Source organism: Anabrus simplex, chromosome 2, assembly GCF_040414725.1.
Source record: "Anabrus simplex isolate iqAnaSimp1 chromosome 2, ASM4041472v1, whole genome shotgun sequence".
NCBI classification, from domain to species: domain Eukaryota; kingdom Metazoa; phylum Arthropoda; class Insecta; order Orthoptera; family Tettigoniidae; genus Anabrus; species Anabrus simplex.
The window spans coordinates 774,494,128-774,505,414 of NC_090266.1; positions in this window are offsets into that span (position 1 = coordinate 774,494,128).

Consider the following 11,287-nt stretch of genomic DNA (forward strand, 5'->3'; position numbering starts at 1 on the left):
CCGACCCAAGCCGTGATTTGAACCTGCGAACTCGGACTCAGAAGGACAGCGACTCAACCAACCGAGCCACATGAAAAGGAGGCGTTTGTGATTATTGTTATAAATAGATGCCGTTAGTATTTTTACAAAGGTTTTATGAGGAGCATTTATAACGGCGTACGTTTTCCAACTGTCCTAAATGCACGAGGCCGGAGAGAAGAACTACCTGGAAGCTAAAGAGCCTTGCAGGGGCTCAAACTCTATGGCGTAACAGCCCCGAAGGGTCATCGCTTACCAAGCGACCGCTGTTCAGCCCGTAGTCCTGCAGATTACGAGTTGTCGTGTGGTCAGCACGACGAATCCTCTCCTCCGTTATTCTTGGCTTTCTAGACCGGGGCCGCCATCTCACCGTCAGATAGCTCCTCAATTACAAACACGTGGGCTGAGTGTACCTGGAACCAGCCCTCAGATCAGGTAAAAATACCTAGCCTGCCCAGGAATCGAACCCGGGGCCTCCGGTAAGATGCAGGCACGCTACTCCTACACCGCGGGACCGGCTGATTACTTCTAGGTCTGCTTATTTTAGAATTTGACTTAAGGCAACCTGCATTCGATTCCCGGCACTGACAGAGTTAAGAAAGGCATGGGGTGGGGAAGACACAATCTTGTTTGTGGGTGCAGTAGAGTTGGCCTTGAGTCTCCCGTAATCGAAATATCTACGACCTATTTGGGGGAGGGGGGCCCGGCCCCACTGCCCCCCCCCCCTTGGCTACGCCAGTGGACGTACAAAATTTTAAGTTGACTTCTTTTCAGGTTTGGAATCTCAAAATGTAATTATCTCAAGAAATTATTCATTTAACATACATTGTTAGGTGGGGTTTTAAGCAATTCCTTCATGGAGGGTTTCCTAACGTCCGGTATCGTTATCTCTTCGGCATATTGTTGTATTAACTTATCTCTCCCTGGGCGTTACGTACTGTCATTGTTGCTTTATCTTATCTCTCCCGGGCTTTACATAACTGGTGCATTATTGACTTATCTGGGAATTGCTTCTGTTCCTGCAGGGCATCGCTGATGATGATTATTGTTTTGCTTCTCGCGAGAGATCTTTTCGTGTGTATAAACTGACGCATTGGGTAACCTGGCCTGACTTGGTTTGATTATACAAAGTATGAATATTAATTTTCCTGGTTTTCTTGTCTGTTGAATTTTAAGGGGGATTTGAGTTCATTCATTTGTGTTAATATTGCTCCAATTTGAGGCCAGTTTATGTGTTAGATATTTTTCGTCGGGATGTTCTATTATTTTAGTTCCGGGGTATCTGTGGAACGCAGAGAGATGAAAGAAGGTGTGGACTTGAATGGGTCTAACTACAATTTCAAAAATTAATTTAAAACTTTAAATGAATGTTATATTTCTTTTCAAAAAACAAACTTCTATTAGTTTTGTTCCGGGGCATCTCTGCAGCTCATAGAGTTGAAAGAAGGTGTGGACCTCATTGGGTCTAACTGCAATTTCAAAAATTAATTTAAAACTTTAAATAAATGTTATATGTCTTTTCAAAAAAACAAACTTAACAACTTTTCACATTGTGAAATAACAATGACAAATTTGGGGATTAAAATAGAGAACCCCAGAATAGGGAATTTAACAATTTTGGGCTTCAAGCCCCTAGTTTACACATTTACAATGTCAAAAGTGGTATTTTTTAGACAAAGATAGTAATCTCCCAAATTCAAGAGACTTTGCTCCAAAAGTTACAATCTCCAGCCATCCAGAGGCACCTCTCACTATTACAGTAGAATTAAGAATACATAGAAAAGAGCTTACATGCTCTCCCACTTTAAACAATTTCTTACAGCCTATTCAAGGCGACATTACATCAAAAATATTATAATTCCTGCCCTCTCTAGGTCCGTCTTACACTTTTACAATATTTACACAGCGATATAATTTACCCAAACTACTGGGCCTTCGCGGAAAGAAGAACGGGTTAAATTAATGGCCCGAACACAAAATGAATGGAGGCGTACACTTGCACTCCTAGAACATTACATATAAAACCCTAATTTGCTCTCGGCCCGATGAAGTAGAGGCTAATCCCAAGCTACTGAGGTGACTCGAATGAAAGTTAATTTATTGCATTACAGGAAGGAAAAAAACAGTTACAGAATCGTAGTCAGCTCAAACTAAGTTAAAGGGGGACACGAGAGGGTAACGCACTCTCTATCCCCGAATTGCAGTTGAAGACATTATGAAAATTTACATTAGCCGAAAGTAAATTTATATTTTAGAAAACAGTTTACATAGTTAGAAATTAGGCCCTTCCCCTCGTGTAAGTCTGCAGAGGTAGCTACAGAAAAATAAATCCGATGATCATTACCATGGCTGATGGTGTGCCTGGCAAAGAACGAGGGGCCCCACCCCCTGTCTTAACATACACACTCTCAGAAATACGGCGATCAAGAGACAAGGTAGCCGGTAAGGCCGCAGCTTATATACACGAGGGGACGGTTCTAGAGTGTTCTTGACTAAGCCGGATACACCCTCTCGATTTTATTGGCAGATTCAAAAATCACACCCAAAAACCAACAAGAGGCCTGTGATAGGCTGAAAAATAATAACAGAAAATTCCTACCTGCCAGATTCAAAACTGGCGGAATGAGAAAGAAATGTTGCAAACCTTGAAATATATAAAAAACAAATGAGCAATAATTATTTGGGAAACATACGAACGCAAAACGTCTTTAAATCACTAATTCTTCCGTCTTGCACCAGAGTGCATGATCACAGTTTTCTGTAGACATCTATGGAGGAAAGTTCGAACATCTTGATGCACACCAAAACAAAATAAATCCAATCAGTTTAGAAAACTTCTCAATTATTCAGTAGTGACATCTTCTGATTAATGTCCCAAGTTCATGCAGTAACAATTTCACGTTTTGTTTGATAGATAGAGTTCATTAAGGTGCTACATTTAAATGAGCGGTACAGACCTCCCCCCCCCCAAAGATCCTTCCTTGGGGTGACACAGGAGAAATTTGACAGAAGAAATTTATTTTTCACTGAAAATTTTTAAGGTGAGAAGAATTTTTTTGAAAGACCATTTTTAGAAAATTTGGAAAACCAACTTTGAAGTCTTTTGGCCATCGTAGAAATCTTGGATATGCCGATTGAGTTTTACGGCAAGGCCTGCCGTCGCTGCCGATGCCCAGGTGAGGTCATCCGGATCCTCCAAGTACCCTCAGATACACCTCTCCCGCTACTATGAGAGGGGTAGTCACGGTGATGGTCGCCGCAGATTAGATGTACATATGCAGTCCCCAGATGGGTTGACGGTAGAGTTACCGCACCTCAGCCCGTGCCGGATAGATGGAGCTCCAGCACGCCGTTCAGAAGGAGTCTTCACTAGAGTGGAGTGGGCCCATTCTCCCTTCCGGTATCGCTCGCCAAATGTTGAGATACGGCCGCCGACAGCTGAGGGGATACTGAAACAGTAATATCTGGGCGACAGAGATGTTTTGCTGGAGCATGGGAGTACAATTTTTATTTGTTGGAGGCAGAAGGGTGGGCGGCGTTGATGGATAGTGTGTGTCAGCAATGCGAGGATTTTGGAGACGGAGTTTGGTAATGGACACCAGGTACAGGCTAATAGGAAAATTCTCGGAGGGGAAGGATTTACAATAGTGAACACAAAATTCCTTCTAATAATAGGGGCAGAAGGCCTCCCTTTTAATTACATCATTTTTAAGCAGAACGACAATTTTTAAAATTAAAGATAACCTTCGACTATCGCCAATGTTTAGTGGTGAACCCTGAATTTACACAGGTTTCACCTGAGAGAGGTGACCCCTAAATATCCTCTCCGTGGCTGGGTTACTGACGAATAATGTAACCGGTGTTAGAAAATCTAAAATAAAGCACGGCCCATGGAATCTGGGGGCAAGCTTACCCGCAGGAACAAAATTTTTAACCATGACTTGATCTCCGACTTTTAAATTGATGGGCCTCCGTCCACGATCGTATCTTTCTGTAACCTTTTCATGGGAAGCTTTAAGATTGACTTTAGCCTTCTTCCATGGATCTCTAATATTATCGGGATCTATTGTCTCGGGTAAGATATCATTAAGTGACCAAAGATTAGAGAGTGGCGTATTAGCAACAAATTTAAACATGAGAGATGCTGGAGTGAACTTGTGGGACTCATAAACCGCCAAATTTAAAGCAAAAGCCAACCAATGCAGGGAAGTATCCCACCTGGAATGATCTTCATGATGAAATGCAATTAAAGCAGATCTAAGATTACGATTGACCCGCTCAGCCAAAGAGTGTTGAGGGTAATAAGCTGAAGTGATTAAATGTGATATAGACATATCAAAGCAGAATTTACGGAATAAGTTAGACGTGAATGCCTTAGCATGATCAGAAACTATATACTGACAAGGAGGAAAAGAAGCAAATACGGTATTCAAACAAGAAATAGTAGACTGAGCAGTTGCCAGCTTAGTCGGAAATAACCAGGAAAATCTAGTGAAACCATCTGCACACACCAGAATAAATTTATTAGCGTTCCCCTTTGATTTTGGGAAAGGAATGCCGTAGTCTATATATAGACGTTCCATGGGGCGAGACGCTTGATGAGATGACAATAGACCTAGCTTAGTGAACAAGAGGTGGGCTTACTAAGCAAGCAGGATTTACAAGCTTTTACCATTTCTCTAATTTCATCGTCCATACCTTTCCATATACATATCTCTCTGGTCTTTCTCCGAGTTTTGAAGATGCCTAAGTGCCCCCATAGTGGTGTCTCATGATAGTATTTGAAGAACATCGGCACAAGCACAGCTGGAACTACTACTTTCATCTTTTGATCGTGCCTCGAAGGGCAACACAAAACCCCTTTTCTCAACACATAGGGGACGACATGTTCCCCAGAAGAAAGGGTTTCCATAATGGGAGCCAGCACGGGATTTTCACGTTGGTATTTTTCAGTATCCCGAAATAACATCGGGGCATCAGTTAGAATTGCATTAATGCCCGAAGGTATGGGCGTGAGAAGAGAAGAACTATCTTTCAGTTCGGTGGTTTCCATTTCATGAGAAGACATGCGGCTTAGTCCATCCGCAACAACATTTTCAGATCCTCTGATATGCCTCACATCAAACTGGAAAGCAGAAATCCTGATGGCCCAGCGGGCTATACGGCCAGTACGACGAGGCCTAGCTAATACCCAATTTAAGGCTTGGTTATCCGTTTCTAAGTCAAATTTGACATGCTCCAGATAAAGGCGAAACTTCTCTAATGCAAACAAAACTGCCAAAACCGCAAGTTCATAGATGGAATATTTGGCCTCTTGAGCCGATAAGGTCCTAGAAGTATAGGCGATGGGTCACCTTCCGAGTTCCGTTTCCTGCAGATGGACAGCAGCAACCGCCGATGACGAGGCGTCAGTTTGGGCAATGAATTTCCTCGAAAAATCTGGCATTGTTAATACAGGGGCGTTACAAAGAGCTAAGTTCAGATCTTCAAAAGCGGCTCGTTCAGACGGCCCCCATTCAAATTTGACACCTTTCCTACGCAGTAGGTTCAAGGGCGCCGCTCTGTTAGCGAAGTTAGGAATAACTTTCCAGAAGAAATTCACCATGTCTATAAACCTGGCAATACCTTTGATGTCCTTGGGAGGTTGGAAATCACGGATGGCCTGTGTTCTAGAATGATCAATGGAAACACAATCGAGCGACACAATATGCCCTAAGAACGACACGGAAGGCTTAGCAAAAGCTACCTTGGATAAATTCACAGTCTACCCAGCCTTACGAAGGCGATTATGTACTTCCTTTAGATAATCTAGGTGTTCTTCAAAGGTCTCAGAAAATACAATGACATAATCAAGATAGTGATACAAGTATTCAAATTTGATGTCCGAGAAGACCCTATCTAGCAATCTAGTAAGAACAGCTGCCCCTGTGGGGAGCACGAAAGGCACGCGGTTGTACTCATACAAGTTCCAATCCGTGGCAAAAGCAGTTAGATGTTTCGATTCTTCAGCTAGAGCGATCTGGTTGTACGCCTGATTAAGGTCAAGAATGGTAAAGAACTTGACTTTCCGAAACCACGAAAAACAAGAGTGAAGATCAGGAAGGGGCACAGATTGTAACACCACCTTACGATTTAAAGCCTTAAAATCAATCACAGGCCTGAAGCCACCTTGGGGTTTCGGCACAAGAAAAATGGGCGATGAATACGCCGACTTAGGAGGTCGAATTATACCATCCTTCAACATTTGATCGATGATTTCCTTAAGAGCCTTCATTTTAGCTGGGGACAGTCTATAAGGCGCAAACCTGACTGGAATCGAATCCGTAACCTCAATATTGTATTCGATAAGGTCAGTAACACCAAGAGTATTAGAAAATACGTCAGGGAAGGACTGACACAGCTTACGAATACTTTCAGCCTGCTCCTCAGGTAGATGCCAAAGATCTAACAACATATCATCCTGGGTAGGCGAAACAGATGAACACGACACAGAATTACATTTTAAAAGAGGAATGTTATTGTTACGAGCAAATTTGAAGGCGCTCGACTTGCTCTGAATGTCGAGCACCAGACCAGTATGAGACATGAAATCAGCCATCAATATTACAGGGCAAGACAAGTGTTTAGCAACAAACTATTTTATTCTCCAAGTAAAGATAGAAATTCGAATTTTAGCAAATGTGAAACCTAAAATGTCTAATGGAGAAGAGTTAGCCGAAGCCCATTTGACAGAAGACGAACAATGGTCAGAAAACTTACAAACAGTTTTAAATTTAGAATACCATTCAGCCGAAGTAATGGAAATAACACTCCCTGAATCTAATAGAGCACTGACAGGTTCACAGTTCACTTCAATTTTATGGAATGGCACAACTGCGGGGATCTCTGCCGCAATTCTGAGGCATTCGTTGGGGCCTTCAAACGATAAATTAGAAGAATCTTTACCCTTACCAGAGCTTTTACTGTGTTCGACAGGGGCTGAGCCTAGGGAAGTTGAACACGCCGACCCAACCGATGACACTATTCACTTTCTATTATCTGGGTTAGCGGGGGTTGCACCAGATGTTGAGCAGGAGGAGGTGCTCTTGACATTAGGGCAATTCTTGCCCAGATGAGTAAACGAGCCACATTTGAACCAACCTTGAGATGACCCTGCTCCATTCTTTGTCCCACTCGATTTTATCAATGGGCATTTATTTGCGCAGATGTTCCGTCGAACCACAAGCATAGCATATGCGGGTGGGGAAAGTTCGGCGAAGTGGAGGCCGAGAGCTCTTAGGAGACGGAGGGGGCTCCTTAGCGACTCGTAAGGTGTCGGCATACCTACCTTACTCCTTAGGCTGATACAGCAATAGCCTCTAACTCTGAAAAGGTTTGGGGACGAGACGCAAAACATAAGTAAGAACAACAGGGCGGAGATGTACTTTCAACAATAGTTTGCACTATTTGATCTTCGGAAAAATGCAAAACGAACACCCGGATGTAAAACTTGATATCTTGGATCAAGTCCGCAAGATTTTCATCCAGACGTTGTACCCTAAAATGGAACTTATGGATCAATGATGACATTGCTCCAGCCGGAATTAAATTTGCCAGGAAGTGGGCAGGGAAGTCTTCTATGGGTGATCGATCAGCTATGGTCTTAACTATTTTGTCCGAGAGGACACCTACGGAATATGGGTACATGAGTTGTAGTATCTGAGAATGTGATAGGGAGAACACTAACGCATGGTCTTGAAATTCTACCAAAAACCTTAGAAAAGAGATTACTTCATTAGTGGAGTTTACTGAAAGTTTAGAAATTTCTTAAGCAACATAGCCAGTGGATGAGGCAAACTACTGAAACCGGATGACATAATTGGTGACGGCATAGAAGGTTGAGAGGTGTCTAACACAGCATTATTCAAAACGAAAGGGGGAAGTTGTCTCGGATGACCAGACTCAGTTTCCGATGGGGCCGATGTTTGTTGAGTTGCCACAGATTTCCTACTTTCTACAGCTTTACAAGAATCCTCCTCAGTAGGCCAGTTTACTAAAGGGACTTGGTCCGTTTTGGGAGCAGCTGCCCCAGTCAGTAATTGACTAACTCTATTTGACATTTCAGATAGATGTTCGACCAAACTGCTAGCCTCCTTAGCATGGACCTCTTTCAACTTTAGACAAAATAGGTTCCTACCCCTGTTGTAAAAATGGAAAAGTCTAGCCAGTACTCTTAAGTTGGTTAGCAGATGGATCGCTTACTTCAAAAACACTCACTACGGATGCTAGCTCAGTGGTATTGCCGTGATAGTGGATAGAGCCTCATCAATTTCTTTTTCATCAGAGATTGGGATACAAATAGGTAATTCTAAGGATTCTTTAAGTTTGGCAATATCTGCCACAACCGTGCCTCCAAATTGGACCTTTCTAATGAGTAACACATAAATCAATTGCTCCTTGCGCAAGTACCCCGGAGCGAGGACTTCGCGAGGACCAGACATGTTGACAGGGAAGTTACTAATTTGGAAAAATTCCCAGCAACCGAGAAAAGTCTTGGAGTTCGGCGCGGATCCTACGTTTAGCCGTCAAAAAGGGCTTAATCTAGACCAATCAACCACGCTCTGCTACCATTTTTTCCGGGGTATCTGTGGAACGCAGAGAGGTGAAAGAAGGTGTGGACTTGAATGGGTCTAACTACAATTTCAAAAATTAATTTAAAACTTTAAATAAATGTTATATTTCTTTTCAAAAAACAAATTTAACAACTTTTCACATTGTGAAATAACAATGACAAATTTGGGGATTAAAATAGGGAACCCCAGAATAGGGAATTTAACAACTTTGGGCTTCAAGCCCCTAGTTTACACATTCACAATGTCAAAAGTGGTATTATTTAGGCAAAGATAAAAATCTCCCAAATTCAAGAGCACTTTGCTCCAAAAGTTACAATCTCTAGCCTTCCAGAGCCACCCCTCACTATTACAATAGAATTAAGAAAACACAGAGAAGAGCTTACATGCTCTCCCACTTTAATCAATTCCTTACAGCCTATTCAAGGCGACAATACATCGAAAATCTTATAAATTGCCCTCTCTAGGTCCGTCTTACACTTTTCAATATTTACACAGGGGTATAATTTACCCAAACTACTGGGCCTTCGCAGAAAGAAGAACGGGTTAAATTAATGGCCCGAACACAAAATGAATGGAGGCGTACACTGGCACTCCTAGAACATTACATATAAAACCCTAATTAGACACTCGGCCCTATGATGCAGAGGCTAATCACAAGCTACTGAGGTAACTCGAATGAAAGTTAATTTAATGCATTACAGGAAGGGAAAAACAGTAACAAAATCGTAGCCAGCTGAAACTAAGTTAAAGGGGAACTCGAGAGGGTGACGCACTCTCTATCCCCGAATTGCAGTTAAAGACTTTGTGAAATTTTACATTAGCCGAAAGGAAATTCACATTTTAGAAAACAGGTTACATAGTTAGAAATTAGGACCTTCCCCTCGTGTAAGTCTGCAGAGGTAGCTACAGAAAAATAAATCTGGTGGTCATTATTTTGGCTTGGCAATAATTTAGTTGGGAATCATAAGAACACAAAACTTTTAATCACTAATTCTTCCGTCTTGCAGCAGAGTGCATGAAAACAGTTTTTTGTAGAGACGTGTACGGAGGAAAGTTCAAACATCTTGATGTACACCAAAACAAAACAAAATAAATCCTATCAGTTTAGAAAACTTAGAAATGACAAACTTCTCAATTATTCAGTAGTGACATCTTCTGATTAATGTCCCAACTTCATGCAGTAACAATTTCACGTTTTGTTTGATAGATAGAGTTCGTTAAGGCGCTACTTTCGAATGAGCGGAGTTGAGGTGTACCTCCCGGTACAACTTTAATTTCGTGTGATGTGTTGGTGAACTATGTTTTCCGATCGTGTTCTGGTGTAAGATTCCTCCACCGGGAATTGTCCTAAGACACTCAAAGTCAACTCGTTGTTTGGTATGGGTAAAGAAAAGAAAATTTTGTTTAAGAAGCTCCTTATCTAGTTGTTAAGTAAATTGAAATGGTTCATTTTTAAAATGCTATATTTATTTTAGCTTCATTGTTGCATTTTCTGTTGAAAAATATTTTATTTATATCAATTCGGATTTGTTTATTTATATCTTAATTTTCTTTTACCTGGTTCAAATTTGAGAAACCTTCTCTATTACACTTTTAACTAATACTAATGGTTTTAAAATGGTATGTAATGTGAAGATTATTCACACAATAATAGTTTTTTGAAAATAGTGTTATATCCTTTTAGGTAGCTAGTTCGGTAATCCCTGTAGATCTTAGACCTTTTCTTGGGTTGGGGCCTTTTACCACAATATTCGTACTTTGACGCATGTTCTGGTAAGTCATTTTCCTGTGTTGCTTTGTTGTTTGTCTTTTTCCCCTGAAGTGCTACGTCGCCCTATGGCGTTTGCTTGCCTAACGTCATTATTGGTTAAATTGGGGTCGCGTTGCAACAGAAAGTACTTCTTATGTTCCAAAACGGAGTTTCGTTTTATTGGAGTTGACGTTGTAACAGTTTCTTCCAAGAGCAGGTCTAGAAATTTGAGAATCGAAGGATAGGGTTACAGGGATTCTGCTTTTGACATTACAGGTTGCAGTCTGACAGCCACACATCAGTTAGCAGTTAACAACCTAAAGTAAATGCTTTGATGTTAAAATATCTATTATGTTTAAGTGCGATTGTGGGCAAAGGATTTTTCAAGGCAAGACAGTCTTCAGCGACGTAAATCCGCCAAGCATAACTTCAGAACGTTCGCATGCGGTCATTGTACTGCTACAGTTATAGGGTGGAATAATTTTGCACGTCATGTGAGTTCTAAACATGGTTGCTTAACACTATTTGTTGTGAAGTCTGCAGTACCTATTGCCCTTATTTAGAACAGTACCGGTCTCATATGGCAGATGTGCACTAAGAAGAAGGAATGTGTAACATATCGAAACCAGCCAGTAAGAGTAATCTACCATTAAAGAGCATAAAAACATACCCTGAATGTCGGCAGCGTAATATAAAAAGATGCGTAATATAAACGAAAAGTGTTATATTCTAAATATGCTGAAACTATTTCGTGATAAAGGTTTTGCCTCAGTAGCTTCATTAACACCAAGCAAAGAGACTATTCTTCCATACAACAATATTTAGCGTAAATTATGATCACAAAGGTATTCAAGCCGATATTGATTTCTTTTTGCGAACAGAACTCAACACGAAGACATGAAGAAGA